Raw genomic sequence first — 9627 nt, 5'->3', positions numbered from 1 at the left:
AACAAGAACTTTCGTATTGATAGGATCATGGATCGAGGTCGTCATGGTAGGAATGATAACCCCCAACTCGATGAGGAAGAGCTCGACTTGGATGTTCGTAAAACTCTTCATAGATCATAGCCTAGACCTTTCAGGGTGAAGGGAAAAACTTGGGCGAGATTGTGGAGGAGAAGTGGATCAAAGCAATGGAAGAGTACTTCGATGTCACTGAGTACAATGAGAAGACAAAAATGGCTCTTGCAAGGCTGAAGATAGTCGAAATAGCCAGAGTAATATGGAGAAACCATTGCGAGACAAACCGTGTGGATCGAAACACTCAGACATGGAATGATCTCAAAATTTACCTAAGGAAGAGATTTTGTCCTCCTAGCTTTTTGGAAACAAAGATGAACAAATTCTTAGAGTTAACCCAAGGGAGCAGAACTATTGAAGTATATCACCAAGCATTCGCTCTCCTCCTCAAATACTCACCACCACCGCTAGATGAAGAACAGCTGATGACCAGGTTCATTCAGGGACTGACTGAACCTTTGAATATCCTAGTGAAGAATTCCAAGCCAGTTTCCATGGCCGAAGCAGTGCTGATGGTGAAGGATTTTGCCAAGGCCTTTGATGTCAAAGTCCCATCGAAGCCAGCACCATCACCTTTCAAAAGGTTCTAGCTTCAGAAGGTGATTCCAACCTTCCACCGTCTAAGAGATATAAGGGTCAAGCCCACGATATGGGATGTTCCAGAATGGAAGAAATGTCCTTTTCTCGAAACTCAATCCCTTGGAATTCAACTTCAGAAGTTCCACCCTTGAACAAGGGAGGGAAATGCTATAACTGTCAAGGATTTGGACATTGCAATATGGATTACCCAACTCCTTTTGGAACAAGGTTTTTAGGGTGAGAAAATCAGGGATCAAGATTCCAGACTCCAGCTCCTTCCTTCCAGAGTAATCAAGTTTCTTGTTTTGGCCTAGAGAGAGAAAATGTGTCTAGAAGGAGGTAATCCAAAATTGAGATATTTTTGGATATGAAAATCCTCCTAGTGTCTAAAATGGTTTCCCCTGAAACAGAAATTCAAAAAGAACTTTCCAATGTATAATTGGAATTAATTAAAAATAGGTAAAAAGGACCTTAGTCTAAGAGTCTAAATTTTCAAAAAATTTTGAATCATGCTCCAATTAAGGTTCCTATGGACCAATAAGATTAATCCAAATTTAGGGAGGAGATAAATTGAATAATAAAAGAAAAACCCCCAAAAATGAGTAAATGCTCACATAAGATGAAGAGTTGACTAAGGACAAGGTTTATTAGTAAAAAAGTATGAATATTACTAAAAATGAGATATTTTGGGTATAATGATTCAATTTTGACACCTTGGTAAGGATAAGGGGGCTCTTCAAGGAGGCACCTATTTCATATGTGTGGTGGAGTTTTAAACTCAAAAATATTGTGATATTTTTATCTCTCCTCTCTCCTGGATCAAACCAAATCAAAAGGGAGCCAAACTAGGTCCAAATCTTGTCCAAATTCAGCCAAACTGAACCTAGAAAATTCTAGAAACTAGTTGGACTTGGTTAGAGGTCTCCCTCACCTATAAATGGATCCTTAGCTCTTTGTTAAAAAAATATGAGAACTATACCATGCCAGTATTATACTGAAATAATGATATTTTCTATTATCCTCTAAAAAACCTCTACAAATTGGAGAGATTGGAGTTTCTCTCTCTCTTCAATCTTCCTTGGAGTCTTTATCAACATACCAAACCAATTGATTGGTTGGAGGCCTCTACATTGATTAAAGAATCAAGCAATCTAGGAGGTAAAATGTGGTTTATGGTCTTTTTTTAAAAAAATCTCCAAATGTTCTTTGAGAAGCATTCAATTGAATGGCTTTTTAATACAATTAAAGTTCTTTAATGAATTGTAGTGATAAAACACAAATTGTCATTTATATTTAAATTAAATGTTATTTTTTAAAGCATGTCTCTCTCTCCCCCAAAGAATGGTCATTCCTATGACCTATTCTATATTCAAATAAAGCTTCTCATGAAGCAATTCTCTAATCTAAAAGTTATTTCTGAAAAAATAACACATAAATCATTTTCATTTATAATATGAAAAGATGACTTCCTACCATATTCTAGGATTAATCATCCTAGATTAATTGAATAATTCTCATTATAATCATGGAAAATTTGATTTTTATGTTTATGCATAAATAGTTAATTAAGAAAAAGAGAAATTTATAATAATTTATTTTTATGTTAAAAGAGTAATCCCCATGACAGTGGAAGTCCATGTATTCCAATGAAGTAAGAGAAAAATTGGGATGCTAAAATAATGTATATTTTATTTAAAAATTAAAGAAGAAATTTAGTTAAATTTATCTTTTTGCATAGATAAATTTATCTTCTTGCATAGATAAATTTAAATGATGAAAGAGGAATTCCCACCATATTGGAATTCAAATATTTAAATGAGGAGAGTGTAATTTTTAGCATATTGAAATTAATGGATATTTTATTTAAATTCAAAGACGAGTTTTAGATAAATTTAGTTTATCTATGAGAAATATTTCAATGGTAAAAGAGGAGTTCCTATAACATTTGGAATTCCATGATTTACATGGAAAAAGAGAAATTCCTAGTATATTGAAATTAATGGGTATTTTCTTTAAATTCAAAGATGAATTTTAGATAAATTTATTTTATCTATGAGAAATATTTAAATGGTAAAAGAGGAATTCCATTGACATTTGGAATTCCATCATTTAGATGGGAAAAGAGAAATTCCTAGCATATTGAAATTAATGGGTATTTTATTTAAATTCAAAGATGAATTTTAGATAAATTTATTTTATCTATGAGAAATATTTAAATGGTAAAAGAGGAATTCCTATGACATTTGAAATTCCATCATTTAGATGGAAAAAGAGAAATTCCTAGCATATTGAATTAATGGGTATTTTTTATTATGACAAATATTGATGATAAAAGAGAAATTCCCATGACATTGGAATGCAAATAATTAAATGCAAAAAAAAAAGATGAATTCCCATGGTATTTGAGATCCAAGAATTTAAATGGAAAGAAGAAGAATTTTTGGTATAATTTAATTTATGAGTATTTATCAAAAGTGAAAATATGGGTAGAATTAATTTCTGTAAATCCCCTGAATTCTTTTATTCAAAAGAGGAATATTGAATATAATTCAATTGAGAAATTGAGAAGGAATATAGAAATAGTCGTCCGAGAAAAGGAACCTTTAATTAGGCCAAGCAATTGGTAGAAACTTAGAAAAAGTCCCATTATCGGAATCAAACTAGAAAAAGCTACTAAATGGGAATAGCATGTGAAATGGATGTAATAAGATGTAAATAGGATGCAATAAGATGTAAATAGGATGCAATAAGATGTGAATGGATGTGATAAGATGTAAATAGGATGCGATAAGATGTGAATGGATGTAATAAGATGAAAATAGGATGCGATAAGATGTGAATGGATGTAATAAGATGAAAATAGAATGTGATAAGATGTGATGTAATGAAAATGGATGTGGATGTGTATGTGAAAGAATGGATGTAGATGTGTATGTGGAAGAATGGATGTGGATGTGTATGTGAAAGAATGGATGTGTATGTGAAAGAATGGATGTGGATGTGTATGTGGAAGAATGGATGTGGATGTGTATGTGAAAGGATGTGATGTCGATGTGAGTGAATGGATGAGATGTAATGTGATGTGAATCAGGATGTGAATGAATGAGATGTGATGTCATGTGAATCGGATGTAAATGAATGATATGGTTTACAATATCAATTTCCTTGACTTTAGTTGAGCCATCATATGATGTGGATAACCCATCTTCCTTAACTCTTTTTGCCGTCAATTGGATGTGAATGGATGAAATGTGATGTGATGTGGATCGGGATAAGAATGAATGAGATGAGATGCGAAATGAATGTGATGAGATGTGATGTAAATTGAGATAGATGTGAATGAGTAATATGTGATGTAAATGAATGAGGTGTGATGGGATGTGAATATGGGTAGATGCGAGTGGATAAGATGTGATGAGGATAAATGTGTGATGAGATGAAAAATGATGTGATTGGATGAGAATAGGAATACATATGAATTGGATATGGATTAAGTAATGTGGAGACAGATGTGGAACAATGTGAAAGACGAGAGTTCATTATAGAAACTGTATTTATGACCTGTTTTTAAATGATTGTTTTATGTCAATAATATTGGGGAAGCATTTTGACCGTCTTCAGAATGAGGTCGTGGAGACCTAATTGATAAAGTTGCAACAGCTGACGAAGAGTCAACGGAGGATGTCTCGCGTAGTAAGGTCAGCCGAGGTCTTGACCAGCCTCGGTTTGATTTAAATGGTGAGCTTTTGGGACGGTGGATGAGGGACCAAGGAAGCGGCCTATGAGTGAAGCGCTAGGTGACCTGCAAAGGATCTTGGAGGGTGCTGACCATGGTGCTCGGGCTCTGGGTCACGGAAGATACCCACACGTGCATCGGGAAAGATATTGGAACAAGAAGTAAGAGTTGTTTTCTGAAACCGGGCATGGATTTGAATGATTGACTCAACAGATGAATCCATGGCTCTTTTATATGGATCTGTTGGTTGATCTTGTTGATCTTCAATGGAGATCCCATCTTGATTTTTATAAGTGAATATATTGTCGAGTACTATGAGCTAGGAACTATCGAAAAGGCCCTTGTTGAGGGACAAGTGGTGAGCGTTCTGGTTGCCAATGATGCCATAGGTACACCGATGAAGGAATGATTGAAAATTAGGATTTAATCGGATATTTTGGAGGATTATGATCAGTGACACTATGGTTTCATTAAATGATTGTTTTAAAGATAGCTGAATTTGTGAAAAAGGTAATTTCATATTGGGTGTGTAACTGGGGTGTATAAGTTTGTTGTTGTGTATCACCCTTGAGGCTCTTGTTTTTAAGAGGCATAGACATGTCATAAGCCATATGCTCTCATTTCCCAAGCCCAAGGCATATTATTCCGTTGTATATTCAACATTTTCATCTTCTAAGATGAGTTGTAAGGTTGAGCATAGCATCACTAAGTGCTCTACCTTGTTGTTTGTCATGTTTTTAAGCATCTCTTGGCATTGTCTTTGTAAGAGACATAGGCAACATTATGAGCCATGCCCTCTCCTTCTTGAGCCAAGGATGATGTCCCTTATTGGTTTGAGCATTTACCTCAACCACTTACTCACTTTCATTAAGCTTGTACCTTCAAACCCTAATGGGTATCATGTAACCAACATGCACAAAAGCTTTTGTTGTAATTATGGAGTAGACACTGCCCTTGACCAATCCATAAGGTAAGTGGTAAGACCCTCCCTTTCCCTTTCCCATATAAATCTACCTCATAACCATTACTCTAAGAAGGAAGGCCCTCATTGCCCATGGAGGAGGTATGGTATTCAAGGAAGCATCAAGCTTGGTGGCAGCCTTGTTTTGATCATTGTGTGAGAATGGTCAAGGTGGAAAGCATGTGGAAGCAATGGCATGTATGTCCAAAGCATGTCAACTACAAGAAGTCAAGCAAGCACAAAGAGTGGGGTGCACCATTAAGGTGTACATCTTCATCGACATCAAATAAAGACTTAGATGGCATCATTGTATTAGCCTCTAAGGCTCTAGGAACATAGCTGTAAGTCCTAGATAACCACACCACCATGACATCCTTGTACGCCTAATGTTATAAAGGTAACCTATGTCCAATACCACCTATTCCAATTCTTTTATAGTTGGTATTGGGGGAGGGTATTAAAAGACTAAGGTCATGTAAAAGGGTAGGAGAAGGGTGTGTGTGTGAAGGGACTTAAGGTCCACTAGCTCACCTATTTAAAGGTGAAGCTAGGAGGCGGTGAAGCTAGGTGTGTGTGTGTGAAGGGACTTAAGGTCCACTAGCTCACCTATTTAAAGGTGAAGCTAGGAGGCATTTTGTATTGAGCAAGGCCTAGTTGTATTCATAAAAGCAACTTAATAAGCAAGATATTTTTCTTGTATTTTGTGAGTCCCTCTCCATGAGCACCATGAATTCTAACATTGGTTACATTAGACAGTCAATATTGTAACCAGATCCAGTGCCAAGGTGAAGGCACAAGATATTGTAGACAAGGATCCTATCGATTGGCCATAACAAGAGGTGATAAGGTATGAATTTTCCACTTGGGTTTCCAACGAGCCGTGCCAATTTATTCTGAAGTGGGGCATAGTGCGGGTCCTATTCGGGAAAGTGGAGGAAGTAATTCTAGTGGCCAGAGTACCACAACGGGAATGGACATACCGGAAAACATTAGCCAACATGGCGGATTGAGCAATGGGACTCTCAAGGTGCCGAGCCCAACTTCTGTTGAAATTTGAGTATAATGATGAGCTATGGTGGATCAAACACTAGAATCAACATCATTAACAAAGTGATTAGCAAATAATTAATGTAATTAGTGAATAATTAGCAAATAGATTAATGTAGGCATGGATACTCAAAAACCAGCAAATTCTCATTAGGGCTATGCCTCAATTTATAGAGTTTACATCAAGCATCTAATCCCATTGATTTCTCCATGATTCACTCCCAGAATATCTCCACCTTGCCTGATTCTCTCCACCTCTTCTCTTTTCCCTGAACATCTCCCAGAATAACTCCACACTCCTAAATTCTCTCATGCTACCCTTTATTCTCTCCCAATAGATTCTTCTCACCTTTTCACAGGTTCTTTCACAATTACATCTTCTCTTTTACAGCCTCTAACCAAGGGCTTGTTCCCGCACACACCCTATTCACTTGTATTTTTAACACCTCCCCTCAAGTGAATACTCCTAATACACCTAGACCCTATACCAAGTTTGCCTCCCCTTACTTGGTAGTCCGCGACCAGTGTCTACTCCTCCCCTCAAGTTATCTTAGCACACCTGGACCCCGTATCAAGTTTCTTTCTTACTTGACAGTCCGCGAGACCAGTGCCTCAAGTACCTAAACTCCATAGTCCTTGATACTCTCTCTCTCTATGTGTCCAAGGCCACTATAAGTGCCCACGACCTTGACTAAAGTGCTCACACATACATCTACCACGTGGCCTACATCATCGGTGGCTCAGAGGTGGTTTTACTTTGTTGGGGTAGGTTACATTGGGTTGTGGGGTCTCTCTCTCTCTCTCTCTCTCTCTCTCTCTCTCTCTCTCTCTCTCTCTCTGAGATTTTCACATGGCTCCTCACTCTTTGGAGCCTCACATCTTCTCTTTTCTTCAGTCTTCTTCTCGTGGCAGCATCTCTCCACGCGTTCGTCTCTTCTTTCAGTCTTCTTGGGGCAGCTTCTCTTCTTGTGGCAGCTTCTCTTCTCGTGTCCATGTCTTCCTTCAGCTTTTCTTCTTGGTGTGGATCCTCTTCTTGGAAAGAGATATTCTTCTTCTTTCATGGCTGGGGCCATGAGCGTGTCCATCTCACAAGTCTTTTTGCTCCATGTGAGCAACATGTTTCAATGTTTTGCTGACAGTTCCTTTGGGTTTTTGATGTTTATCTTGTGTCATTATGCAATGCAAACCCAAATTTATGCGGGAGGTCTTACCTCTTGCCTTATTCTGGACAAGGGCAGTGTCTGTTCCCATTTTTACACTGATGTAATGTGCCCAATACATAATGCGTATAGCATTCATTCTCATGCACATTCCCAAATGCAACTTTGGCTGTGAATAATATTGAATTTGAGTGTAATTTGCAGGCATTAACCAAGGGTTAAATGCAAAATGATGATTTTCACAAATTTATCAGCACAATTTTCTTAGAAATTACATTAAATCAAGAAATTACATTAAATCAAGGGTAACCAATTTGTACGGGATGGTTGGAGTATCAAACCAACTTTGATTTGCAATCTGAAGTTATAGGGATCTGTATCAAATACCTAATGGTTAATTTGAACCCTCAATTACACCAAAATACAGTGATTAGTACTGATTAATCACTAATTAGCAAATTAATGTCTGTTTTGTGTGCAAAAAACAGAGTATGCTGGGAGTCCAGATCTGGTGCCTTAGACTTCAAATGAGCTCAAATGCTTTCAAAGGCATCAATAGCAATGAGTCTAGTAGAGGATTAAGCCAAGAAACACAAGATTTGACCAAATATTGAAAGCTTAATCTCTGTTTTACCAAAGCCACCTGCAGATTTGATGAAGAGCTTGGATCTCATTGTAGACTTGATGAAACTCAATTCTGTCTTCACCAGCTTGTAGAGCATGCTTGAATACACCTTGGGCTAAGAGGAATTAGAGAGATTTGACTTGATGAAGTAGCAATGGCAAAAACATCTCAAAAAAAAGGCACCGACAAAAATCACCAATCCTCCTTCGTTGCTTGGCGGTTTGCTGCGCCGTTTTGATGTGCTTAAAGCCAAAGATGTTGACTATGTTGGGCTAGAAGCACAAGACCTAATTTAGAGTGTACAAGCTGAATGGAGTCCTCCCCCACTGGCTGGGAGTGAAGGGGGGAAGTGAAAACTAACTAAAATTTTGATTCTTTGCTAATTATCTAATAATCCTAATTAATTAACTAATGGGCTCATAAACCTGATAGATTCTAGGCATGGCTCTGATACCATGTTGAAATTTGAGCATAATGATGAGCTATGGTGGATCAAACACTAGAATCAACATCATTAACAAAGTGATTAGCAAATGTAATTAGTGAATAATTAGCAAATAGATTAATGTAGGCATGGATACTCAAAAACCAGCAAATTCTCATTAGGGCTATGCCTCAATTTATAGAGTTTACATCAAGCATCTAATCCCATTGATTTCTCCATGATTCACTCCCAGAATATCTCTACCTCTTGCCTGATTCTCTCCACCTCTTCTCTTTTCCCTGAATATCTCCCACAATAACTCCACACTCCTAAATTCTCTCATGCTACCCTTTATTCTCTCCCAATAGATTCTTCTCACCTTTTCACAGATTCTTTCACAATTACATTTTCTCTTTTACAGCCTCTAACCAAGGGCTTGTTCCCGCACACACCCTATTCACTTGTATTTTCAACAACTTCAACTCCGAAAATTCCATCTTTATGGCAGTATCCTATCACCATACCGCTCGGGCAGCTGTTGGACTAGTACCGGCATTCAGAGAGATCAGATTATTAACCCAAGTAAACAACATGTGGAAGAACCCACAAGCCATGCGGTGCAATAGATGGAAGGCCCGGTGGATGTGGTACCACTGTCAGATACTTGTATTCCGGTAACCATAGTAAAATATAGAGGACATCTAATTGATCAACTGCTGCTAAATGGTGGGTTTGGAGTCAATATTATAACCATCGCTACTTGCCGCTGGAAGTATGACTTAATGCAATGGGAGGCAGCACCTTTTCTGGTTTGAATGGTAGATCAAAGACGGGTGCATCCTTTGGGAATTTTGCAGGATATGGTGGTGGAGTTGGTTGGAATACAGTTTTGCGGGATATGGTGGTGGAGTTGGTTTGAATGGTAGATCAAAGACGGGTGCATCCTCTGGGAATTTTGCGGGATATGGTGGTGGAGTTGGTTGGAATAAATACACTCAAAACTTCCGCCAAATCTGAAACTAA

This window comes from Cibotium barometz, chromosome 27, assembly GCF_041138505.1.
Source record: "Cibotium barometz isolate CiBa-2024 chromosome 27, ASM4113850v1, whole genome shotgun sequence".
Classification (NCBI taxonomy): Eukaryota; Viridiplantae; Streptophyta; class Polypodiopsida; order Cyatheales; family Cibotiaceae; genus Cibotium; species Cibotium barometz.
This window is presented reverse-complemented; position numbering follows the sequence as displayed.